General features: G+C 31.6%; 2 long non-coding RNA genes across 2 annotated transcripts; one reads left to right on the forward strand and one right to left on the reverse strand.

Moving 5' to 3' along the window:
* Positions 1 to 462: 462 nt before the first annotated feature.
* On the forward strand, positions 463 to 27,716 carry LOC127733917 (uncharacterized). Its single transcript, XR_007997286.1, has 3 exons — positions 463 to 477; positions 22,925 to 23,067; positions 27,618 to 27,716. It is a non-coding gene; the product is annotated as an uncharacterized LOC127733917 (long non-coding RNA).
* LOC127733921 (uncharacterized) lies at positions 11,400 to 17,294 on the reverse strand. Its single transcript, XR_007997291.1, has 2 exons — positions 17,140 to 17,294; positions 11,400 to 12,228 (listed from the first exon to the last, which is right to left on the reverse strand). It is a non-coding gene; the product is annotated as an uncharacterized LOC127733921 (long non-coding RNA).
* Positions 27,717 to 27,845: the final 129 nt, after the last annotated feature.

Consider the following 27,845-nt stretch of genomic DNA (forward strand, 5'->3'; position numbering starts at 1 on the left):
ATCCGTTGAGGGTGCCATAATTAATATGAGAATAATCTAATCTATAAAAACAACAACAACAGGAAAACAAAACAGGAAAAGAGGCAATCAAAAATTATAAGGAGAAAAACATAAACAACATCAAGACTAGGCGGAAAACAAAGTACCAAAGAACAAATTAAAGTTAACAAAAAAACAAAACCCACTTAAAAGGAATTATAAATTAGATATTCTTAGAACGTAAGCAATGTCTCCTCCTCAAATGCCTTCCAGCTTTGTTTTGCTGTCATACTTGTATTAAAATCTGATAATAAGTTATACTAAATGATAGGTGATGAAAGACAATTAGAATAACAATAGATATAGAGTGTTCGTTATAAGTGTTGATATATTTTCTTTTAGCATATTTGATTGATATTGCACCCAACAAGTATGATGACAGAAGGGGAAGAAATAGAAGGAGACTATGAAGAAAATGAAGATAACTTATCAGATCTGGTAACATTTTATATTCTAGCATGCCTACTAAGGTGTAGAGGCACTATTTAAGAGACCTTGCTTGACAGCATACCTGCAAGGAAAACTATATTACCTTTTACTTGCAGTACCTTCTTTTCAATTAAAATTTAGAACCATGAAAAACTAAATCAAAGGAAACCTGAAAATATGTACATGTACACATGATTTTAGCTCCCCCTAAAATACAACAGAATTTTTGCAATTTCTTGAGTTCTCAGAACGTATAATCTGTAAAAATAAAGCTTATGTCGGTCAGGGGACCTGTTCAAACATTTTTCATTTAGTTATATATGAGCTCACTATGGTTGATAGGAACTAGAACTGTCTTTCGGGAACATGTCTTTGGACAAACAAACTTCGAAAAGCAACGACAGCCCCATCTCAACTGATGAATCAAATATTTTAAATTTGTTTGGGTTCAAGAAATTTGAAGTGCCTCCTTTCTTGTGCCGACATATACCATCCGCAACTGGCAGAAATGACGACATTTGTAAATTGAAAGAGATTATAGACTACATCATTGTAACGACAGGACGTATAAATGTTCCACATGAAGAAGTTCACAGAATACTGTTTGGCCTAGACAACAAAATAGGCGCACATCTACTAGAAATTGTTGAAGATCAAAAATACAACCATTTCTTACCAGAATTTCCTCTCCTCCATTTGAGTAAAAAAAAAACACCCTTTTAAGTTCATACAAATACACAGGACTTCTTCAACTACTGATGTACATGTGTGATGAAGAGAAAAGGGAATGGCCAAAATTAATAACCATGGATCAAATAGATTTTGCAACGAAATATGTCCGCCGACTGTCATTGTCTTTTCACATATCATTTATCTGCAGATTTCTATAATGCTTAACGCAGGAGGAAGCGCTGGCTGTCATAGATATGCTAGAAGAAGGGAAAATTGAAGAAATTTCTCGTCTATGGAGTAGTAAGTTTCAGGATTTTATGAATACTTGGATAACTCAAAATTGCACATTTGCTCTACATGCAGGCATGATGCAACACTGTGATGAAGTTGTTGCTGTCTACCTTTCAGAACGATTGGGTGGACATACAGGCTACAATTTACTTCTTGGAGCTGTAAAAAGATCCCTTCCCTTCTCATTTCTGAATAGTGCAACTTCTTATGGCCCATATTGTGCTCAGTTACTTCTTCAACATTACAGTGCAGGACATTTCCATCAATGTCTCAAAAAAGCACTTTACTCAACACCTATCATGCCTATCGGGAACAGTGTTGTAAATTTTGCATGTGATTCTAAAAGAGAAATAGATCATCAAGATGCCATCCGAGGATTCTGATCAGGATCATCAATGACATCAGTTATAGGTCGTATGTCACTAGTACATTATTTCAATGAAACTCATCAAATAAGATCAAAGATTCACCAAAGATGAAGAACTTGATCTTCCATCACTGTATTGGATACCTAAACTACATAGGTGTCCTTACAAACAACGGTATATTGCTGGGTCTTCCAAGTGCTCCACGAAACCTCTTTCTAAATTATTAACATCTATTTTATCAGCAATCAAAGCCAGGCTTCAAAGTTATTGTGAAACTGCCTATTCTTGAGGTGGCGTGAATCAGATTTGGATACTCAAAAAATCCAAAGATCTTTTAGTGTACATACAATCTAAGACTCTCTCATCTTGCAATAGTATTAAAACATTTGACTTTTCTACACTTTACACAAGTATTCCCCATTCCAAACTAAAAGACAAATTGGTAATGCTTTGTTTCATAAAACAGAATTGCGAACGTAGATACAAGTATCTTGTCTTGGGGAGGGAAAAATCCTACTTTGTAAAGAATCACACTGATTCAAACAAAAAATTCTCTGAAACTGACATTATCAAGATGCTTGATTTCTTGATTAACAACATATTTGATACGTTTAGAGGACGTGTTTTTCAACAGACTGTCGGCATTCCAAAGGGAACCAATTGTGCCCTCTTCTTGCCGACTTGTGTCTTTATTATTATGAGATTGACTTCATACAGGAACTTCTTAGGAAGAAAGATAAGAAGTTAGCAATATCCTTTAACTTTACTTTCCGCAATATAGATGATGTTCTCTCACTAAATAATTCAAAATATGGTGACTATGTTGAACGCATCTATCCCATCGAACTAGATATAAAGGATACAACAGATACAGTTAAGTCTGCCTCATATCTAGACATCTAGAAATTGACAATGAGGGTCGGTTGAAAACAAAAACTTTACGACACAAGAGATGATTTCAGCTTCCCAGTTGTGAACTTTCCATTTCTATGTAGCAACATTCCAGCAGCGCCTTTATACGGGGTATATATCTCCTAATTGATACGATATTCCCGGGCTTGTATTTCCTATCATGATTTCCTTGATAGAGGGTTGCTGCTCACAAGGAAGCTATTACACCAAGATTTCAAAATGGTGAAGTTGAAATCATCCCTTCGTAAATTTTACGGACGCCATCACGAGTTGGTTGACCGTTATGGAATAACCGTTTCACAGATGATATCGGATATGTTCCTCATGTCGTAATTACAATCCACTTCCTTTTTCACTACGAATGTGACCTACCGAATTAGACTATTTACCGGATTTGTAATAACATGAGAAACACGACGGGTGCCAGATGTGGAGCAGGATCTGCTTACCCTTTAGGAGCATCTGAGATCACCCCCAGATTTTGGTGGGGTTCATGTTGTTTAGTCTTTAGTTTTCTATGTTGTGTCTTGTGTACTATTATTTGTCTGTTTGTCTTTTTATTTTTTAGCCATGGTGTTGTCAGTTTATTTTCGATCTATGAGTTTGACTGTCCCTCTGGTATCTTTCGCCCCTCTTTCATACAAACTCCAAAGAAGACTCAAATGTTGACTGGGCATTATCAGAAACCGACCTGCATCATATTATTCCAACAGTTGCTCTAATTCTTCGATGCAATGGTTTATGTTTGGAATAAAATAATTATCCAGAAAATGTTTACAGTTCATATAAACTTATTCTCTCACCGTATGTATTATATAATACAACATCAGATATCGGATAATACCTGATAAAACGCTATCTAGCAAACAATAGCTTCCTAGGAATAACTATGGATAACATACTTGAACTAAATGAAACTAGTGGACGGGCCTCTTTTGTCCGAAGAGTAAAACGTTCAAAAGGAGTCACAATCAAAAGAACTGCCGAAAAAGTGACATTTCAAACCAAGACTGAACGTCAGGTGAAGGAGAAAAATAGAAAAGCATTACTAAAAAGAGAAATGCAGAGGGCAAGTTTTCTTAGTTCTGAAATGAAAATGTGCCAAGCATTGCTTAAACCAGACTGTACAAAGCCAAAGGTTATGAAATCCAAAGGAATGCAGCAAGCAATAGAGAATTTATTGCAGGAATTAAAATGCCAACAAAATCGTATTTTGCTAAATCTTCAATCTGTACCAAAACATATCACTGACACAGTGGAACTTGCGACAATAGAATTCGCTGATGTTAAATTTCAAACAAAGGGTACCTCAGGGACACAGCATATAAAGTATGTTCAAAATGCAGTTATAAAACCAAACCTTTCGACAATTCCCAGCAGCAGAATGAATTATACTTTGTGAAGACAAATATTCCTTTACGCCTGATACCTTAAAGGCAGCTACACACCAACAGAGAACTTTAAAAGCAAAAACAGCCATTGCTCATCTGAGAACATCTCATGACATGATAAATCAGGACCAATTTCGAAAAGAAGATATCGTGAATACCAGAGAAGGAAAGACCATCATGAGTACTTATTTGACTGCTAATGCGAATCAACTTGAAATTGGGGCTGATTTTCTGCTCGATATTGACAGTGAATTAAATATGAATATAAAAAAGAAGATGTGGTATGATTGCCAATGAGACAACTCTCCACAAGAGACCAAATGACACAGAAATTAACAAATATAGGTCACCATACGGCCTTCTACAATGAGCAAAGCCCATACTGCACAGTCAGCTATAAAAGGTCCCGAAATGGCAATGTAAAACAATTCAAACGAGAAAACTAACGGCCTAATTTATGTACAAAAATGAACGAAAAACAAGTATGTAACACATAAACAAACGACAACCACTGAATTACAGGCTCCTGACTTGTGACAGGCGCATACATACAGAATGTGGCGGGGTTAAACCTGTTATTGGGATCTCAACCCTCCCCCTAACCTGGGACAGTGGTGTAACAGTACAACAAGAACGAACTGTACAAATCAGTTGAAAGAGGCTTAACTCATAAGATGGATAAACATACAAATACTACAATTGCAATTGAAGGTGGTTCCATGAGAACAAAGTGTAGAATGCAAATGTCAAAACTATACTATTCCAATGCGTTGCTCATTTAAGAAAACTTGTCTTAAGCCAATTATACAAAATCTAAATGATATACACCAAAGGAAAGTTTGACTGGTTGTGTATGAGCAAAACAGGGCTGTACCTTGTATACAGCAGGTATTTGAACAGGTATTCGAAGAGTGGACAGTTGTGGTTGCCTCCTGAATCAGGCATTGAAAGGATTGCAGATATCATCAACCTGCAAATTGAGTATCTATCAACGGCAGAAAACCCTATGGATTTATTACCAAACTTCCTAGGAATAGACTGTCTACGCAAGAACGAAGACAATGAGGTGGAATATTACTTTGGCCCTGATAGTAAATGGAATATTAGTGAAATAATTGGACAAAAGCAGCGTATGGAAGACACTCCACAAAAAGGAAGAAGAAAAAAGAGAATGACCATATCTACGCCTGTCAAATCTAAGTAGAAAGTTCTTTGGACTAGATGAAAATTGGACCTTTCCTGAATAGTTCTAATAAAATATGTTTATTTACATAGTAATATGTCATACCGTATATTTACTTTAAGTTGCCATTATATACTTTTATGATAATTGCTTTTTTTTTAATTTAGTAGATCTACCTATGAGAATAAAACTAAACACATAGTTAAAATGAAAGATCTCAGGTATTGCCTTTACATAGAATTATCAATATTTCTTTTTTTCCCATATAATGATTTGCATTTTTGTCAGCAACTGGAGATTCATAAATCTTTGAAAACATATTTTGGTATTGATTGGGTAATTATTTCAATGGTTCATGTGACATTAAGACGTATTCATACTTAATATGAATGTAATATGTGTTGCTGGACAATAAGCACATCAAATTACGCAATCAATCAGTTTTTCATTTTGACCTAAAACACATCTTTATTATTGCTTTTTATTTAAAGAAAAATCTGGCCTAAGGACTGTTTAATTTTTTATACCGTATATAAAGGCAACAGTAGTATACCGCTGTTCGAAACTCATAAATCGATAGAGATAAAAACAAATCCGGGTTACAAACTAAAACTGAGGGAAACGCATCAAATATAAGAGGAGAACAACGACACACCAAAAACACAACATAAAAATGTAACACACACAGAAACGAACTATAATATAACAATTGCCATTTTCCTGACTTGGTACAGGCCATTTTAAGAAAAAAATGGTGGGTTGAACCTGGTTTTGTGCCAAACCTCCCGCTTTTATGGCAACGTCAAACACAACACCAAAACGACAACATCACATGACAGGACCACAATACAAATAAATAGGAGAACATATAGGACAAAGAAACACACAAATAATAGCTAGCAGAAGGTACTAGGCTTAAAATTCAATACGCCAGACGTGCGTCTCGTCCACACAAGACTAACCAGTGACGCTCAGATAAAAAAAGTTTGAAAGCCAAACCAAGTACAAAGCTGAAGAGCACCGAGGACCAAACACTACTGGACGAAAAAGCAACTGTCCATACCAGTAACAGTGGTTCTAAGACTGATAATGTTTGTTAAAGTTGTAACAGTTGTTAAATTTCACTGTTGCAGTTATTTTGTAACTGTCCCAACTTTAAAAGTGTTTGTCTATAACATAAATCGACTGCAACAACGCTAGAAATAACTGTCACAGTCATTAAAGGACTGATACAACTATTTCAAAGTTGTAACAGTTGATTTACAATTGTCCCAACTCGAAAAACGTTGTAACAGTCATAAATAAACTGATTAAACGCCTAAAAGGTTGTCACAGTCATAATAAGACTGCTGCAACCATTTGAAAATTGTAACAGTTATTTAATAACTGTCCCAACACGGAAAATGTTGAAACAGTCATAAATAAACTGTTTAAACGCTGAAAAGGTTGTAACAGTAAATATATGATTGCTACAACCATTACATAGTCATAGCTAATTTATAAGTGTAGCAACTTCCAAACATTGATCATCATTAAGACTTAAAAGTCACGGATACAAAATTTCTGACAGTCAGGGATAGGTTAAATTATTTGTAAAACAATTTTACCGTGTGCAATATAAGGTTGTGACACAGAGATACAACTATCACACCCATTTAATACATTAATTTTAGAAAGAAATTGATTTAAAAAAAATAGTATTTTGAAATATTTGCCGCTGAACATTTTGGTATTCCCCGCTTTTTAGTGAATGTGCTAAATTTATATAATAATTTAACACTCCCTCGCCTCTCATCTCATCCTGAGACTACTATCAGTCTCATCGAACAAAATCGGAACCAGCACTAAATACCTGCAATTTCACACAGGACGGTTTTATTCGCATTTAAAACTACTAACAGATAAATCGAAAAAGTTTACCCAATATATTTGTAACCAAATGTATCTTTAACTGTATTTACAGTTGACAATTTTCAATATTATCTAAATAAAAACTTTTTAATTTTTTTAAATTAGTTAGGTGTGAAATCATTCATGAATACAAGGTTGTCTTCAATACCCATAGTTTTACGAATCACATTACTTCATAATAACGGTTAATATACATGATATACTGTAAACCTAGCGGGGAACTCCGAATATACACACTTGTCAAACTTATCCCCATATTAAACTGTTTAATTTTTTCCCGAGGGCTTATTTTACACACTTATTTTGAGCTTTTATTTAGGGCTACATTTTTTTTCTTGCAAAATTATAAATATTACCGTTACGGTATTAACCATTTTGATTTCTATACATATAAAAAAAAATCAAAGCTATGATGAACATTTAACGCATCTTTTGCAGCTATGGAAAAACAAAAATACTCTTAAATCTATCTAAATTTAATTTATTTTACTATATTTTATTTTTGAATAATTCAATATTGACTGGACTTTGTACTGTATATTGTAACGAGTGGTCTATTTGAAGTTCAAATGTCCTTGATAAATAGCACTTCGGCATTCATTCATGATTGATTGAGGTAAAAATATTATCACTCGAGATCATTCATATTTTCGCCGGATTTTTTTCTCAACCAATTTACCAAAAGTATTTATGAATAGATGGACGTACTATACAAGACCGACAAGATAACTAGCGCCAGTGAAAGTTGAAATGTTCAAAACAAGAAAACTCGCATTGTTTCAGACAAGGAAATCAAATCTTCTTTTATTTATTCACATAACGGTTTAGAACTTGTTGTATTCTTTAGACTCTGGTCTTGTTAAATTCTACAGACTGACTTCAGATTCTCTTTTGTGGTTTCAGTTGATCAGATGTCGCACTAACCATGCTAACGTTTATCCAAAATATTTTCCTATTTCCATTTTTTAAATTCAATTTATTTAATCATATAAATACTTGTATATATATTATTCAACCAGTAAAGAAAAACAATTTTACTAGATGTAATGGAAATTTTAAAATGGTCACATTTATAAATTAGGCAAATGGGTCCATTATTCTAATTATATTCATCTTCAATCAGTGATGAAAACAGTACATATGTATTACCAGCAGAACTTATTTGGGCACCCCTTAGAAAAAAAAATCATTGATTAATTAAATCATACATTTTTTTTACTCAGTTTAAAAGAAGGGTGGACTGAAAATAAGTATTCTGGCCCTGGTCTGAGTGAAAATATATAATCTGGCTGCCTATATGTTGGAAATTAATATTCTGACCTTATCAAATTTGCCAATTCAGTTGCTAACTTCTATGTCATTGGGTTTTCGGTGAAAAATTGTCTAATTTGTAAACAAGTACCACATCATTTTATTTATTAAATAATGATCTTATTAACAAAATTGCAGTTCTATTTAACATTGTTGTTTCGATATTTTAAGCAATTATGATTTCAGCCCTGTATCACCATCAATGATCACTTGTTCTCCAATGGATGAATCTGTCGTAAAGTTTTCACGTGTTTAGACGTATAGATATATGTTGACCTCTAGATTGATATTTAGTTGTTGTTGGGTTGATGTCATATAGTAGCAGTTTACTCAATTTCACCAGTTTATTATCATATTTTTTAGTCTATTTGTCATGTTTGTATTAGATAGGCTTTTCACACCATGCTATATATATGTATAATGTACAATCATAGTCGATACATTAATTCTAATTGTACAGCCACAAAAAAATGTCCAATTCTCATCCCTTTCTTGAAACCACTTTTGTATATTTTTTTTTTCATTTCAGGTTGGTTTTTTTCTTTTGCTAGAAGTTTTAAAATCATAGCAAATCAAAACCCCCAAAATATGCTTCCACACATAAATATTATAATTAAATTATAACAAACCTGACAAACAGCTCACTAATAGTGCATAATACATGTATGCCTTTGTAATGCTTATTGTGTATATTGAAAATGTTGCTAAACATCTTGGGATATATATTTAGAAGGCATTTATTCAAAAGCAGATAAAATGGATTTGTAGAAAAACATGAATAACATGAATAAGGGCAGAAGCCTGTTAATATTGGATCACCTATAAGTCTTTGGTAAACCATAATACATTTGTCATCACTCATGTTTCAAAGGGGTCTGTAAACATGATAAAATGGGAGACATCAGAAATGATCATCCAGGAACAATTTTTTCAAATTCTAAACATGCTTAACTGTAATTTTGAGGCCCTATATAGCTTGCTGTTCGGTGTGAGCCAAGGCTATGTGTTGAAGACTGTACTTTGACCTATAATGGTTTACTTTTTCAAAATTTTTTACTTGGATGGAAAGTTGTCTCATTGGCAATCATACCACATCTTCTTATAAAATTGAGAATGGAAATGGGGAATGTGTCAAAGAGACAACAACCCGACCATAGAGCAGACAAGATTTTTTATATCTATTAACTGACCCAATTTTATTGCCAACTGATTGTTTTTTGCTTTTGTATATAAATCAAACTTGGGTTTCTCATCTAAACTTGTTTACATTGTGTTACATCATCCAATATGGCTAGGCCTGTTATAGGTTTTTCATTATCATGATTATGTGGTACTGATTTTGCTCATTGTTGAAGGATGTGTTGTTACTAACAATTACATCACTTGGTCTACCGTTGATGGTTGTCTCATTGAAAATCATACCACATCTCCTTATTCTGGTTATTGTACATTCATGACATTATACATGTTATACAAGACTACAATATTATCAAATGAATTATAACAATTGTTAATAGTTGTCCGACTTTTGTTAACAAAAAGCAGCTATAATCAACATGGTAGACATGATCAATGGTGATGTAACAAGAGTGACTGTGCACACGCTGAAATGTCATATCTGCTTTGCCTACATGTAAAATTGAATTCATGTTGAATGTAAAAAATGTAATACATGTATGAAGGTTTTACTACATGTACAAGTATCACATAAACTTTCCATTATCAATTACCTTTGAAAATGAAGTCATGGTCAAATTAACCATGCCAGACAGATGATGTACAACCTACAAACTGACATTCCATACCCAACATTTAGTGGTTTATAGTATCTGTGAAATAGACTTAACATCCAAACCATGAAAATTAAACATTGCCCAATGATTATGAAACATGAAAATGAGGTCATGGTCAGATTGAAAACCTCCCAATCAAACTTGTACAACTTACAAATATATCCAATACGCCAAAAATAGTGATCCTATACATGTCATGCATGTACATGTACATGTAGTTTATAGCATCTGAGAAACATTGGGGAAATAGACCAAACCACAAAAACTAAACATTGTTCAATGAACCATGACATTTTCATTGAGGTCAAAGTCTGATGCAAGTCTTGCAGTTAGATATATTCACCTTACAATCATTTCATACACCAAATATAGTTGACCTACCATTCCTACTGCTTTTAGTATCTGAGAAACAAACTTGACAAAGTAACTGAAACAACCTTATAAATCACTGATCCATGAAATGAAGTCAAGGTCAGGTTAACCTTGCCTGACAGACAACGAGACATGTAGACCTTTCAAGATACCTATATATATACTAGTATACCATATAAATTTATCCAATTACTCATTACACATGCTATACATGTACATGTAAGAGAGTATTTCACTGTATGACTGTTCAAACAGTAATATTTTTTTCAAACAGTCAGTGAACCATGAAAACAAGGTAAAGTGTAACGGACAAGTTACTAACAGAAATTTCATAACATAAAGAAGTATCCAGGTCTTTAAGCTTCTAAAATGTACCTAGTGAAGCTTTATACAAATAGGTTACGCTGTAGCCGCTGCCAGATTGTAATACCTATTTCTTGCATACTTCAACTTTTGTTGCAGGCGGGACAATAAAATTATACTTTGAAGTACATGGTTTATTTGTTTAATATGCTTAAAATAAAATTGAGAATGGAAATGGGGAATGTGTCAAAGAGACAACAACCTGACCATAGAGCAGACAACAGCCAAAGGCCACCAATGGGTCTTCAATGCAGGGAGAAACTCCCGCACCCGGAGGCGTCCTTCAGCTGGCCCCCAAACAAACATGTATACCAGTTCAGTGATAATGGACGTCATACTAAACTCCAAATTATACACAAGAAACTAAAATTAATTAGTGCATTTTGGCACTAATTTAGATTTTTATTTAATTCTAATTCAGACATAAAGTACAGAAAGCAGTCATTTGACACTAAACAATTGTGACGGACTACGAGAGACCCTCATGGGTGGTTAAGGTCTTTTAACACACCCTGGTGCTAGTTAACAATTGCAATGCCAACATAAACTTCAGATTCGATATACATGCACTGTTTTGTAAATTTCTCTGAAACTAGAAATTCACATTATCCAAATTGTTATTATATTAAAATGACTGATTATCCACTAAAGTACTCATGAACTCAGATATGATGCACTATTATTATTAATATTCACTGAAACTATGAATTTTCATTATTCCAAATGGCTATTTCAAATGAATAATTATCAAAGGTATTCATGGAATTCAGATACAATGTGTGATTGCACTATTAATATGCACTGAAACTATGAAATCTTGTTATTCCAAATTCATTATTGATATACCAAATGAATAATTATCATGATTATCCAAGTTATTTAGTCATCCAGTACTGTGGTCCTCCTTTAATACAATTTGTAAGTTTCCTATTTGTAAAATGCACAATTGTTTTCTTGTCCAATTTAATCCTAACATCACAAGTCATCATCATCATGGAATAATGCTGCAAGTGCTATTCGTTATTTCCAAAAACAATAAATAACTAGCACAAAATAATGAATTAATCCACTGTTTCACAATTTGCAGCTATAAGAGTGACTCAGTGACATCTATATGCACTTCCTATGCATCAAAGTGCACATGTAGCAGGCTTCATATTCTAAGTGGAAATCATGCTCAAGCCAATATGAATCTACAAAAAAATATATACATTGAGACTAAAGTACAGTAAAATTTTAACTAACATAATACTATATACATTGTACGGTACTTAGAAGAAAGTCAATTACAATAACTGTATTTACCTAGATGAAAACTAGCATTCCTCATTTGATTGACAAAAAACTTCTAGGACTTATACAATTATATTTTTAAGTCCCAATTTTAAACAAGAAGAATAAATCTTTTTAGGGGGTCTAAATTCTATATATGGTGTTGTCTTTTTTCCTACATTAATGATTTTGTGACTGTGTACTTTCATTGAAGGGTTACTGTCTTATTGAGGCTCACACCATACTTTATTTCATCAATTCTTTAAAGTCAGACATCATGGACATAGTTATTCCTCTCTAAAACACAACAGGTTATTGCTTTTGTTCATGTTAATATGAAATAGATTGATACTACAGAGAAAAGTTTAAAGAATGAAAAAAATAATTAAATAAATAAATGCACTGTTACTATAAAGATGCTATTGACTTTCCCTTTGTCAAGTGCATATAATGAATAAACCTTTGTGATGTAAATGTAGAATCTTTGTCCTAAGGTTAATCAGGATAATATATATACTGTTCCAAGGCTTAACCCTCCCTGTTAATGTTTTAAATCCTTGAGTTTAATTTTACATCTTTTGTGTTACTGGTATACTTTTTACTTATTACAGCTTGTATTAAATAATGCTTTGCAGCTCAGACAACACTTTCTTTATTTTATTTTAGTTATTTACCCAATTTTATTTTGATAAATCAATACTCAGATAACTTTTAAAATATGCATTTTTTTTGTATCCAAAATAATTTTATATCCTGCTATTTCATATTTTTCTTAAATTATAATTTATTTTGAAAAATTTATCAAAATTTTGAAGAGGACAATTATAATTTGTGAACATCATTATAAAATCATCTTCAATATATACCCATCACAGTTTAAAATTCCTCCCCAAGGCAATAAACTATTGTGTGTCTTAATCTGTATATTAGCTATAGCATGTATATAAGAATTCCTGATTATCACCTATCCAGTGTTAACATCCTGATTATTACTTATTTTAACATTGTTTAATGTCACATTTGTTTGGTATATATATCTTTATTCTCAATAAACCATATACATAGGTATAGAGAAGACATTTATGTACAGTATTTACAATAAGACAGAACAAACAAGACAATTGATAAGACAATGTATGAAATAAATTTTAGCCAGGAGCACATATACCTGTGTTGATAATCTTTATAAATTTACAAAGTTTAATCAGTTTTGATTTGTGTTTTGAAGACATAATCTGCTTGTATTTTACAATATTTGCATTTTTAAAATAATAATGTGACATACAATGTTTCCTGTTTTCTTCAAAGTATTTACATTCTAATATGTAATGAAATTCATCACCAATGTCATTTTTATTACATAGAAGACACAGTCTATTATTTCTAACTATATTGTTCCATCTACCCTGTTCAATAGGGAGCTTGTGATTTGTGGTCCTAAATCTACACAAATCAATAGATAGTTTGTTCCCAAGAATTTTAAAATAATCTTCTTTTCCAAAAAAATCTTTAAAAAGTTTATAATTAAGTGCTTTTGGTGAGTTTTCAAGCAGAGAATGCCAGACTTGTACAAACTGATCTTTAAGTCTGAGCTTGATGAATGAAACTAACCATATGCAATTTATAAATGATTGTGTTTCCCATACATTTGGGATACCACATTCATTTAAAATAGTCTTTACTCTGTTTAACCATGAAAAATTCACATTGTCATTAAAAGACATGTGATAACACAATTTATATAAAGTATATGATAGTTTCGTCACTTTACCAGAATTTAATTTCCCCCAAAATGAGATCAATCTAGTTTTTATGTCCAAGTCTATAGGATATTTTCCAAGCTCCCCATAAATCATGTAAGAGGGTGTTGATGTTTTCAGACCTAATAATAATTTACAAAATTTCAGTTGTACCCTTTCAATTATGTCATTATTTCCAATACCCCATACTTCACAACCGTACAGTAATATTGGTTTCACCATTTTATCAAATAAGTCCAACTGACTACATATAGAAAGATTATGAAGACGACCTAGTCTTAACACTTCGTAAAGAGCCTTAGTGGCCTTTTCTACGTTAAATTGTTTTGTTTTATTAAAATTGCCTGTTCTTGTTAGAATAATGCCCAAGTAGTTAAATTCATCAACGATATCCAGTTTTTTTTCATTAAAGAAAAATTGAAAATTACATGATGGTCGTCTCCTTGAAAAAACTACGACCTTTGTTTTATCAACATTTACTTTTAGCCTCCATACATCTGTGTAATCTAGAAAACAATCTAATAGTTTTTGGAGTTCAGTTGCGGATTCGGCCATCAACACAGTATCATCAGCATACAGAATAATAAAAAGTTTTAAAAATATGTCAAGTTTTTCTTCAAGCTCTGTTGACACTGATTTAAGGCCCTCTATATTACATGTTTGCAAAAATGAATCAAGATCATTTAAAAATAGAGAAAAAAGAAAAGGCGATAAATTTTCGCCTTGTCTAACCCCGTTACTACATGGGAAAAAATCAGACATGGAATTGTTATATGAAATACACGACTTAGTACCTTGATACATATTAACAATTACATTATACATACATCCATTCATATTATTCAAAAGCATTTTGTACCACAGTGCGTCTCGCCAAATCGTGTCAAACGCTTTTTCAAAGTCGACGAATGCACAAAATAATTTTTTCTTTTTTAATTTTAAAATTTCAAACAATGAATGAATTACAAATAAATTATCAATTGTTGAATAACCCTTTCTAAAACCACATTGGTTTTCGTTTAAAATCATAAATTCTTCAGAGAAAAGATTTAGTCGCTCGCATAAAATTGCGGTAAAAAGTTTCCCCATACAACTCAAAATGGTAATAGGTCTAAAATTTTTGGGGTCCAACTTGCTACCTTTATTTTTATAAACAGGCTTAATGTAACCAATTAACCAACTGTCAGGAATAATACCAGTGCGAAATATAACGTTAAATAATTTTTCGTATAATTCAACGAATGAATTCATGTTCAGTAAATACATATATTTTAATTATTTATTTTGAATTTGAATAAAAGGTTTTTTTAAACTAAATTATTAAACATACAATGCAGTTAACACAGTAAATTTTATGACAACTTACTTGATAATACAATATCTATAAAAAATATTTTGAGCTTCATAAAATATTTTAAAAAAGTTTATACCATGTTTAGATAAAAAAAAAATATGCTTACAGATATATTTTTTTGTTATGTTTTCCCCACATAGTGAATGTTAAACATAAAATAATTATGTAGAAAAGGCAAAAAATCTGCAGTCAGATGTGAATGCACATGATGAAAGGAGATGTGGGATATAATTATATATCAATGATGCATCAACCCAACAGTAAGGCAACAACAAAGTAACCAAAACACAATTTAACACACAAATTTGACTCATGAATAGAAAGTCCAGTCCTTTAATCATTTTAATGGTGGAATAAATAAAAAGACCCTTGAATGTTACTACTAGACAACATTTATGGCATAAATGAATTTTGACTAACCATGCTACAGGGCACAATTTATATAAAAATTTCACATGAAAATATATAGTTTAGGTTCAAAGTATTTACAAATGTATAGTGATTTAATATTCTATGTTAAATCTAAAAAGAATATAATTATGATGCTAACTTTGCTCTTTTAATATGTTTTTTATTTCTTTTTAACTTAAAACCATGTACATGTAGCAATTAACATGATGAAATATTTATAGATATTTTATTCATCGTAATTATTCATTTTGAGAAAAGATGCAACAACCTCCACAACCCTTGTTCAATATGAATCCTTAAGTACATGATGAAACATTTACTAATTGAATTAGCACATTTTGTTTAATCAACTGTTTTTAAATGGCAACTGTATGACTCTGTGCATGGTTTCAGGAACATTTATTTAATAATATTGTTTTATTTTGATGATTAATGTTATTTTGAACCATCAAATACATATTCACTTTCAATGCCTAATATATTATCAAATGTATTCATGTTTTGTTGTTCATGATTTGGGAAATATTTAGAAATTGAATGAAAATGCATACTTGCTAAATAAGTCACTAAAATTAATAATTTTCATAAAATTTTATGGTCATATCATATGTTTTCGTACACCGTCATATTAATTCATTTTGTACTACATGTATGCATGTTTTTTCAATGGAAATTGTGACGTCACAATGCATTCTTAATAGAATGAAAACTATCAGCCAATAAAGCAAAACCAGGGAAATACTTGTAATCCAGCATTAGTAACACAATTATATGGATATGTACATGTAACTATTGGTTGGTTGTTGGTTATAAAAAGTCCAGTGACAAGTATCTCATGCAAATTTAAGACCAGAGAGTTAACAATACATTAACATACAATATGTACATGATGTATACATAGGTCCTGTAAAAGGCCATCCCACACAACAAAAGTTAGCCAATGGCCCACATGTTAGAGTTTAACAGTAAGACGATGAAGATCAAGAGTAACATTTTTTTATTCCTTTGACCTTGTCACCCTTGGTGTGATGTATTCAAAGTAAATAATGGATTAAATGACATACACATGATAAAAGTTGGAGGGGGAATGGTGTCATACATGAATTTCAATGATGCACAACTTTTTCAAGCCCAAATCCTAACTTTGCCTTGGAACATGCAACTATGCACGAGTGTGGTGATATAGATCGTCGATTCATAGCCTGTCTGTAGTGTAGGAAGAACAAATGTGCACATTTTCCCTTCAAAATCTTGGATCCATGATTATTCGATAGACATGCTTTAAAATATTGTTCATTTCTACTCACCGATTGTAATTTCCAGCTCAGGTTATATTGTACATGTGGTCTAACATCTGTAGTTTCCTGTGTAAAATATAGTTTGCCGACCTGCAGGTCCAGCTTGCCGACAAGAAAATAAAGAGGGTAAATCGTTCACGGTGAACAATTGTTTTCCGTTTTTAATGAAACTTGACAGATTTTTAATTAATTTTTTTTTATCATCGGAAATATCCCTCACGGGGAGTAATTCAAATTAAACTGTACAATATTGGTAACTTAGTCATATTCTTTAAATTTACTTCAGGTACACCGACGGTACATTTTCTATTCCTCAGAATTTATCAAAACTTTTTCAAATATAAATTTGAATGAATTCATTAGCATCTTCTTCAATAATATTAAAACTCCATTTTTAAACGAAGGCTTCTGGTATGTAAAACCAGTTATGAACGAATCTGAATAGATAAATTAAAAAGTACAGATACCTAAAGGAAAGTCAAACGCACATGTCAAAAATGAACGGACAATGCTATGGCAATAAACGGAAAATGACAAAAGACAAACAACGATCGCAAAATAAATAAATAAAAAACAAAACAAGTCATCAACCGCACAATAGATAATAATAGTATAAATTATGGGCTATTTCACAACTATATCAAATCTTGAGAGCCGGGTGAAACGTAATTTCTTTTTTACACTGAGTTGCTACCGTGACGCTAAAATATTTGTCGACTGCAACAACCTATGAAATGTTTGTTTTAAACATTTAACGACTGTAGCAACCTTTTACAATTTGTAATAAACATTTTATGACTGTAACAACCTTTAAAAAGTTGTAACAAACATTTTACAACTGTCCCAACTCTAAAAACGTCGTAACAAACATTTTTTGACTGCATCAACGTCTGAAAAGTTGACACAAACAAATTTCAACTGTCCCAACTATTAAAAGGTTGGGACAAACATTATACAACTGCCACAACTTTTGGAAAGACTGTAATAAATAGTATTTGACTGTGACAACCCCGTAAACCACTGCAACAGTCCTTAAATTACTGTTGATAACATTTTTTGATTTTCACAACCCATAAAAGTGTTGGGACAGACATTAATCAACTGTATCAGTTTCTTTGACAGTCATCTTCAGTCTTCCACAGACTAAGACAGTCGTACAACGACTGTTACTGGTATGGACAGTTGTTTTTTCGTCCAGTAGTGAAAACTTCCAAAAAGTTGCGCCTAACATGGCCAGGATTTTCTGCCTGGGACAAGAACATCCTTATTATTTAGAATAATTTATAATTTTGCAAACAGTAAATATTATAAAATGACTATATAATAGATATACATGATAAAACCAAAGTGGGGACTAACTACAGAATAAAAACGGATACATTACATCAAACAACTTAATCCAACATATAAAAATACACAGCCGAGTTAGCTAAAGCTTCAACGCACAAAGTGACGTCACATTTGAAATTCTAAAAATATATGCATTTATATATAAACAAGTCTTAATTGAAAACAACGTTCAAACCTATGATTGCGTTGGATAAAAACCGCACTTTTTATACGTGTGCATGCAAAACAAATTTCTTGGTAGAGGGGTCTATATACAGCACAAACAACATTTTCCAAAAGACCATAAAAGTGAAAAAATATATATTTCAAAAAACGCATTTGACTAGCAGGTCGAACAACTGATGTTCTTAAACCCTGCTGACTGCCATTGGCGATTGCCAAATAAACGGATCACAAGATGCAACAAAATGGATCTTATAATTAAATTATTACTAAACAGAAAACAATAAAATTGCGGAAAAGATGGTATACCGCAAACATGAGGTGCAAAAATTTGTTCACCATATCCGGATTTCGACAATTAATGTCTCTTCAATGATGTTAGGAATCGAAACGGTATTTGGAACGCCATATAATTTACCTCAATTAAGGATAGACTCTTGAATTTTGAAAGAGTCGAAATCGGATGAACGGATCATATAAACCCGAAGGCAAATATAATACATGCCCAAACGAAAAAATATAAGAACAAGTCTAAATTGCAAAACGTTCAAACCTATGATTGCGCTGGATAAAAACCGCAATTTTTATACGTGTGCATGCAAAACAAATTTCTTGGTAGAGGGGTCTAAATACAGCACAAACAACATTTTCCAAAAGACCATAAAAGTGGAAAAATGTATATTTTAACAAAACGCATTTGACTAGCAGGTCGAACAACTGATGTTCTTAAACCCTGCTATATATATATAACTTTGTGAGATTATCATTAATAATTCATTTACTTTTTTTGTTCTTGTTGCAATATATATTTGAATAGCTAGTTATAATTTACATACACATGTACATATGATATAAAAACATTTCAATCAAATAATGAGTTCTTATTCAATGACACGAAAGTTGTTTCATTTTCTGTTCAATTATTCTTTCTTTTAATATATAGACATTTAATTTCCCACAGCAGGTTGTGTTTTACACATATGAATTAAATATGACTTTTATATTATTCTTTATATCAGCTCCACACAAATATACTTTTCTTCTTCAAATAAACTAAACACATAATTAATTAAATAGTCACAATTAAGGATCAGTGCTGTGTATTTACTATTAATTCATTTATACAACAATTATCACTTGAGAATCGGGTTAACAAAACATGTGGTTTCTTACAAATTTAAATTGAAGTGACAGTTTTATTTGAAATTATGGTATTTCCTAAGTGATGCAGATGATAAGCCCAACATCATTTTGATGTGATATCTGGGGCTTGGATGCAAGACTGTTGAGGCTGATCATTTGATAACTATGTCCAATGTATATGTTTTTGTCAGGAATATATGATAACAGTTGCAAGAGCGAAACAAAAGTATATGAAATAGACTATAAAACGGCTGAAATTAAGATTTGAGCATTGCTGTTTTTTTATGTGAACCGTGTACAAAATATTCTATTCGACGGTACTAAGAAGACAAATGTATATTAGCCTTTGATTTTTTTCCTAACTAATATTTAAGGGGTATTTTGGCAACATTTAGCAATAAAAAATACAAAAACAAAAATCTTTTAACGTCAGCTCAAGTATGCCCCCTTTTAGGTATGCCTAGATACATGCAATTTAATCAAAGATGAGGAGAAATGATTAAAGACAGAGTCCTTGACAGAATTCCAGTTCTTACAGTGGGTTAATGAATCCTACCCCTTAAACAGAAGAATAAAAAAACAGTTAAAATTTGATATAGACAATAGGTTCATGGTGACCAGCAATTTTCATCTGATACAGATTTCCACCACCTAACCTATTAATTTACATATTCAATTTCTACAATATCTCGAAAAATACAGCGATGCTCCAGAAATCGTTATTTCGTTATACTGACATATACTGAAATAAAATCGGAATCTGTGCATTAGTCTATAAATAATGGCAACAGTAGTATACCATAAAAATTCATAAATCGATTGAGAAAAAAACAAATCCGGGTTACAAACTAAAACTGAGGGAAACACATCAAATATAAGAGGAGAACAACGACACAACAGAAACACAACACTAAAATGCAACACACACAGAAACGAACTATGATATAACAATGGCTATTTTCCTGACTTGGTACAGGACATTTCAAGAAAACATGGTGGGTTGAACGGACAGAGAATTACGCTAAATAAGCAATACAATATAGTACATTTGGACAACGAAACAACAGAAAGACTGAAGTGAACAAACAACAAACGACAACGCAACACACACAGAAACAATCTTATTACTATATACCCCTACTGCTTACGTTCAAAAGTTTGGATTAAAAATACAGTTTTTCATCATTTAAAATGATTTTCCTTACAGTTACCCCCATTTGCCGAAAACTATACTTTTTGAAAACTTGGGGGGCATTGAACAGCATATTTTAACTGTTTGGCTGTGTAAACACGCGGTTTTTGATTAATTAAGTTCGATTTATGATTATTAAAGACTTGAGGCTGATTATTTTATAACTATGTCCAATTTATATGTTTTTGTCACGAATATATGAGAACAGCTGCAAGAGCAAAACAAAATTTTATGAAATAGACTATAAAACGGCTGAAATTAAGATTTTATCATTGCTGTTAAGTTTTTTTTTATATGAACCGTGTACAAATTATTCAATTCGACGGTACTAAGGAGAAAAATGCATGGCCTTTGATTTTTTACCTAATTCTGATATTTTAGGGGTATTTTGGCAACATTTAGCAATAAAAATACAACAATTTCGCTTAACGTCAGCAAAAATATGTCCCCACCCTTTTTTAGATATACATAAATACATGCAATTTTATTAAAGATGAGGATAAATATTCAAAGACAGAGTCCTTGACAAATTTTTTGTTCTTACAGCGACTTAATGAATCATATCACTTAAACAGAAAAATAAAACAAACAGTAAAAATTTCATAAAGACTATAGATTCACGGTTACCAACAATTTTTCTTCTGATACAGTTTTCTACTGAGTAACTTTATTTACAATTTAATTTCTACAATATCTCGAAAAATACAGCGATGCGTCAGAAACCGTTATTTCGCTATACTGACATATACTGAAATCAAATCGGAATCTGTGCATTATTCTATTACTATATGCCCGTCCTGCTTACGTTCGAATTTTTTGATTGAAAATACATTAGTTCATCATTTGAAATGATTTTCTTCACAGGTTCCCCCATTTGCAGAAAACTGGGGAGGAGGGTTGAGGGGGTGGGGGGAGGGGGGGAGCATTGACCAGCCCATTTCAACTGTTTGGCTGTGTTTAAAACGATAAAAACTGCAAGACACATATGGTGCCGCAGCTTTTTTGATAGAAAAATGGCATTTTTTAAGGGTACTCTATGATTCTAGAATTTTCGAAATAGTATTAATGAACACAAACCCTTGCTTAATTTTGCACAGAAATTTTGCTCATCACTGAGAGCCAATATCCAAAACTCATTTCTAACTATTTCAATTTTGTTTCCTAATTAACATGGCAGCAGAAAATAAAGTGACTTCTATCTATTATAATTGTTGTGAAAACTAAGTGGCGCCACTCATCTTTAATTCCTTTCTTTTAACCTTTCGCTTCCGCCCTGCCAGCCCGTATTCTTATTTTGATTAACAGTCAATAAACGATTGTGTAATTTGTTTAAGGAGCAACAGATAGTGACTTTACTTGTGTGTATGGTTGATACAAATGTAGCTGTATATAGTGTTTGTTTGTTTATAATCCCTAGACTAAAAAATGTTTGTACAAAATATTCACACAGGTGATGTGGTATTTGAATTTATCATCATTTATTGTTTAATATAATGATTCTATACTATATATATGCGTATTTGCATTACAATTTATATGATTGATTAATATCTTTTGTTTAGATTAATAAACACCACATTTGGATGATAGTACAGGCTTCTAGTTTTATAGCCCATTATATCATTATTTACACATAATATAAATTTTATTTATTTACTTATCTATTAAATGACAATTTGTCGCACCTGGGACCTACATGAATAATGTAGACTCTTGGTTCCAGGTTGTCTATTCCTCCATTTTTTTTGAAATATCAAAGACTGCAAACTAATTCTATTTTCAAAGAGACCATTATTTTATCAAAATGCTTATTGTATTTCGATACTATGCGCATAAAAGTCTTATAATGTGTTTATCAAAAGAAATATTTTGTTTATTGTTTATAAGAGGAAGATTTATAATGTACAATGAATTATGAAATCTTTTGTTATCTAAATTGTGTTCCAGGTTAAATGCCTCTTAGATATTGACAGCGACAGGACACCTGCTTGAAGCTTTAGGTAATAAAGTATATAAACACTTTAGAATTTTAGATGAAGGAATATTTGTGAAGTAAATGTATGTGCACTTATAAAGAAACACAATTTGTGGTGAGTAAAATACTATTACAAACAAGGTAATACAATTATGAAGTATGTAATATAAATATGTTTTAAATATAAAATATAGAATTAACTTATATAAATAATGACGATTGTTGGTAAATGAAGGTGTAATCTATACATTAGTTCAAAGTGTGCCTTTTGTATTCAAATGATAACTATAACTATAAAACCGAGGCATAAGCGATTTCATAAAAATGTATATATATATCTACAAAAGAGCAAATAATAAGGAAAAAATAAGCAAATCCGACTATTAATAGTAATTAAAATATTTGAGATAAACGGTCAAGTTTGTCTATTTCGAATAAGTGTGTTTTTTTTTTGTTTGATTAAGCGATCATTTTGATAAAATCATTCGTAACGTTCTTAAAAATAAGGAGGATAGATGTTTCATTAAATGCTGTTTTGTTGAATTTAATGTCGTTTCGACCTTTCCAAATACTAAATTTTGCCGAGAACACTATAAAATTTCCAATATTTATTTCCGTTTTATGAAGATCTTGATTATATCAAATAATCATGTTTTGGAATCAAAGTTTAGCGGTATATATATGCACAGAGATAGCAATGTTTTTATTTCTTCAATGACGTTTTGAATTTTATAACCATAATAGAATAAATTATCTTGGGTTTCAAAACATTTGCCACATAAGTTACATAGGCCATCGGACTTTCGAATTTATTCAATTTAAATTCAGTATAACGTATACAATGTAGTGATTTCCATTGGAATTGGAAAATATTGTTTGATACAGGCAGCTTGTGAAGCTTCTTTCAGACTGATTGCAAGTCTTGTTCCGTACTAAATGTTCTATTCATATAATTTCACATTTTGCACTAGTACATATTTTATTTTTTTTTTGTAATCATTTTAATTGAATATTTTTTTTGGAATGCATGTTTTTTCCAAATCATGATTTTGAATGTTGTTATTCTGGATTTTTATGTGCTTCAAATTAGTTGGATTAGGAATGGCGCTTCTTAATTCGTTAATCCAATCAGTGGGGATTGATTTCTTTATTATATTGTATTCGCATGTCCAATTACGTTTATCTATTAGTTAATCAAATATTATTTTATTACTATGAAAGGTTTCCGTACAGATATTCCAAACATCTTTTATTTTGGCGATATGACTCTTGGTAAAGGAAGGGAAGAGCAAATGTTTCCCTTACCGTTTTGTATTGTTGTTACAAAATATATTATATTCAAGAATGCTATTTTGTTAAAAATCGGTCATTTTACTATTAAGTTCATACCATGTAGTAACCATCTTTTAGTACAAATTTGGCATATATAGTTAATGTTAATTCCATTTAGATCTTTACAGGTACATATAAAATATTCAATATCAAATTTTTTGTCAAAGTGTGTTAGCCAGTATTTGGCAATTGCATTCCATCTTTGTGTTGTACTTTCTAAAATTCTAAAAATTAATTCTACATGTTTGCTTTTCATGAAACTTTCGAAACTGATCATTTTGATACCCCCGAAGCTTTTATCTAGACAACATATTTTTCTGTCGACAAGGCTGACTTTAGAGCCAAAAACAAAATCCCAGGAAATTGAGTTGTTTTATCTTTATCACACTCATTAGGTATACCCCTCATCGCAACCTCGTATCCCAAAATAGGTATTAATTGTTTTCTTATAATCAATACTTTACCTCTCTAAGTTAAATGTCTTGTTTTCCAAACGTGAATACAGTTTTTTATCTTGCCAATTAAGGAATCCTATATTTTATTGTTATAAATGTCATAAGCTTGGGGCAGCTCTAAATCTTTTATGTTATCCTTGATACAAGATATTTTTTGAAACTTGGTTTTTTCCCCTTTAAACAATAAACAATAAACAAGACTTTTCTTTTCTCGAAGTTATTTTGGAACCGGAGGCTTTTTCATATATTTCCAACATTTCAAAGGCTTTTTCAGCCAATAGTTCGGATTTTTTAAAAGTTGCGCATCGTCCGCAAACATTGATGATTTAGTTTCAATGTGGCCGTTTATCGTTGGTATTTTGATTCCTTGTATTTCTACATTTGCGCGAATGACATCTTTGTCTGATTGATCTGCGTATTGAAAATGATTTAGACAGAAAACCATTTGTTTTAATACGTTGCTGGCATTTTGAAAAAGCTTTTTTGTCCAGCTACAAAAATTATTACCAAAATTGAAGCCCTCCATTACGTTTATCAGCCATCCCCATTCGACTCTATCAAAAGCTTTCTGCTGGTCTAAAAATATAGCTAATCCCTAAATATCCTCATGTGCTACATATTCAATAATATCCTGTAAAAGTCTATTTCCATCACTTATATTTCTACCCGTTTTGATCCGATTGAATAATTTTATCTAATAACGGTTTTAGATGCTCTGTCAACATCTTTGATATAATTTTATAATCCGTATTCATCAAGCTTAAAGGCCGCCGTTTTTTTTTGTTTTTTTTTATTTATTAATTCTTGTTCCCCTTCCTTATGTAGTATCATTCCCTGGTATTGCGATTTACTGAGTTCATTTTCTACAAATACTTCCTTAACTACTTAAGTGAAATCCGTTTTGATAAGATCCCAGTATATATGATAAAATTCCGATATGACCCCATCCCTTCCCGGAGACTTATCTTTCTTAAGATTTTTAACTGTCTTTCTTAATTCATCAACGTCAATTTGTCGTTCTATATTTTGTCTATTATCGTCCGTCAGTTTCCTGTCAATACGTCCGATAAGTTTTTCTGCGCTATTTTTGTCCACACCCTCAGTGATAAACAACTCGGAGTAAAATTTAACCTGCTCTGAAAGTGTTGAATTAATGTCATTTCATTTTCATATTTGCAGTCCGAGCATTTTAATCGATTCCATAATTTGTTTTAGCTTAATGTTTTTCTTTATTAAAGAAATATTGTTATTTTAAATGAGAGAAAACACTTCCATGATGAGATAAAAATGATAATTAATTTAAAGATCTTGCTTCTGCCTATTCTTACTTGTTATAGTTACTCTTTTACTAAAACATTTTTTTAATAATTGCCATAAAGACAAAAGTAGGCGAAAATGACTTTGAATGGTAATATGTGCCGATTGTCAATTCACTTATTTGTAGAAGTTATTTTGCTTAACATTGTTGCTTTTTACAATTTACTCTTTCTAATATTGCTCTCGTTAAAAACACTTAAATCGGAGAAAATTTTACTGAAGGGCTATAACTCAAAAGGAGTAGACAAACTGGTTTTGATCATATTGACATGTCTGTATATCTAATATAGCTGACTGACTCTGATGTTTCAAGTTTGAATTCGCTCTCTGTGCTTTATAGTTTTTCAACATCTTGTTTTTGCTGATTGTTTTAGCTGTGTACAGTTTCTCTTTATCGATAATAAGTTTTAGCAAAACACAAAGGATACAATCATCATTAGAAGGGGGAAGTTGACTGAAGATTCATGCCAGATTTGACTTTCTTGTAGATCTTGTCTGGCTAATAAATTTTGTTATATAAATTTTTCTATATTTATTGCAGTTTCAAGATTACTTTTAATTCGACTTAAAAATGGGTAACAGTCGTCATTTAAGGGCATAACGCCTAAATTGAGTCAATGGGCAATTGCGGTCATGCTGATTAAACAGTCTTGTTGGAAATGTTTGCTATTAAATTTTCCATCTATCTTTAAAAGTTTTCAATACAAAATAGCTTAAATATGCTAGATTGCCTCCAAGGATGCTGTATGATTCAGCTGGTATGTTTGCGTTAAATTGATACAATAAAAAAAAGAATAACATTTCAAGCACAAACGCAAAATCAAATTTTTATTCTATATTATAGTATTTATTTATTATAAGAATGATAAGTTTTTGGTTCCAATTTGCCAAGCAAATTCAGAGAATCAGAATTTTGCACAAGTTCACAGACGAAGATGGCGGATGGCAAGAGATCAGAAAAGCTTAATTTGCCCTGTAGGCCAGGTCAATAAAAACACAAAATACAATTCGGCGTTTGTTTAGTGATTTTAAGTTTTTTTAAGTATTTTTGTTATGGTCTATAAGGGTCGTTGCTAAGAACTTTTAACATGACCTGGACCTCTTGCATTTAACCTTATTACCAAATAAAAGCAATAATCGTTCTGAACAGTTTATCTTTTCAAAGTATGGGTATATTTGAAACCATTTCTAACAAAATCCTTATTCTAACTAATTAAATGTTATATTTTAACGAACAAATGTTACAATATTCAGTTAATTAAAATGTGTGCATGATAACTGCCTGAAAATGAAAATCCAAGGAGACCATGGCAACGGGGACAGAAACACATGTTTTGTCAATATATTTCCTATATGTATGTCGATAGCTACCAACACAAAATTGCAAAGCAATCTCAGACTTACCGTGCCCCAACTTTGTTGGTGATTACAGGGAATTGCTATTAAATTGTCACTAGTCTAAAAAGTTAATAATTGTTTTCCTTGTCTACTAAGAAAATGTACACGGACAGACTAAATCTATTTATTTTCAGCTTAGTAAAATCATTTTTTTTAATTGCAGACATGAAAGTACAAAAGCGTTCTGTTCTTCTGCTATGGATTTTGATGATGTTGATTTTCATTGCGACAGAAGCTAGATGGCAGACATCGCTTGGAAAAATCGGATTCAAATTTAAAGGCCAATCAACAATTAGCAAAAGAACAACTAGGAAAAATAGAAAAATATCTAAAAGATGACGATGGATTGAACGGGATTGCCTCAACAATAGACGCCGTCGGTAGTGCAGCT

Source organism: Mytilus californianus, unplaced genomic scaffold, assembly GCF_021869535.1.
Source record: "Mytilus californianus isolate M0D057914Y unplaced genomic scaffold, xbMytCali1.0.p SCAF_3, whole genome shotgun sequence".
NCBI classification, from domain to species: domain Eukaryota; kingdom Metazoa; phylum Mollusca; class Bivalvia; order Mytilida; family Mytilidae; genus Mytilus; species Mytilus californianus.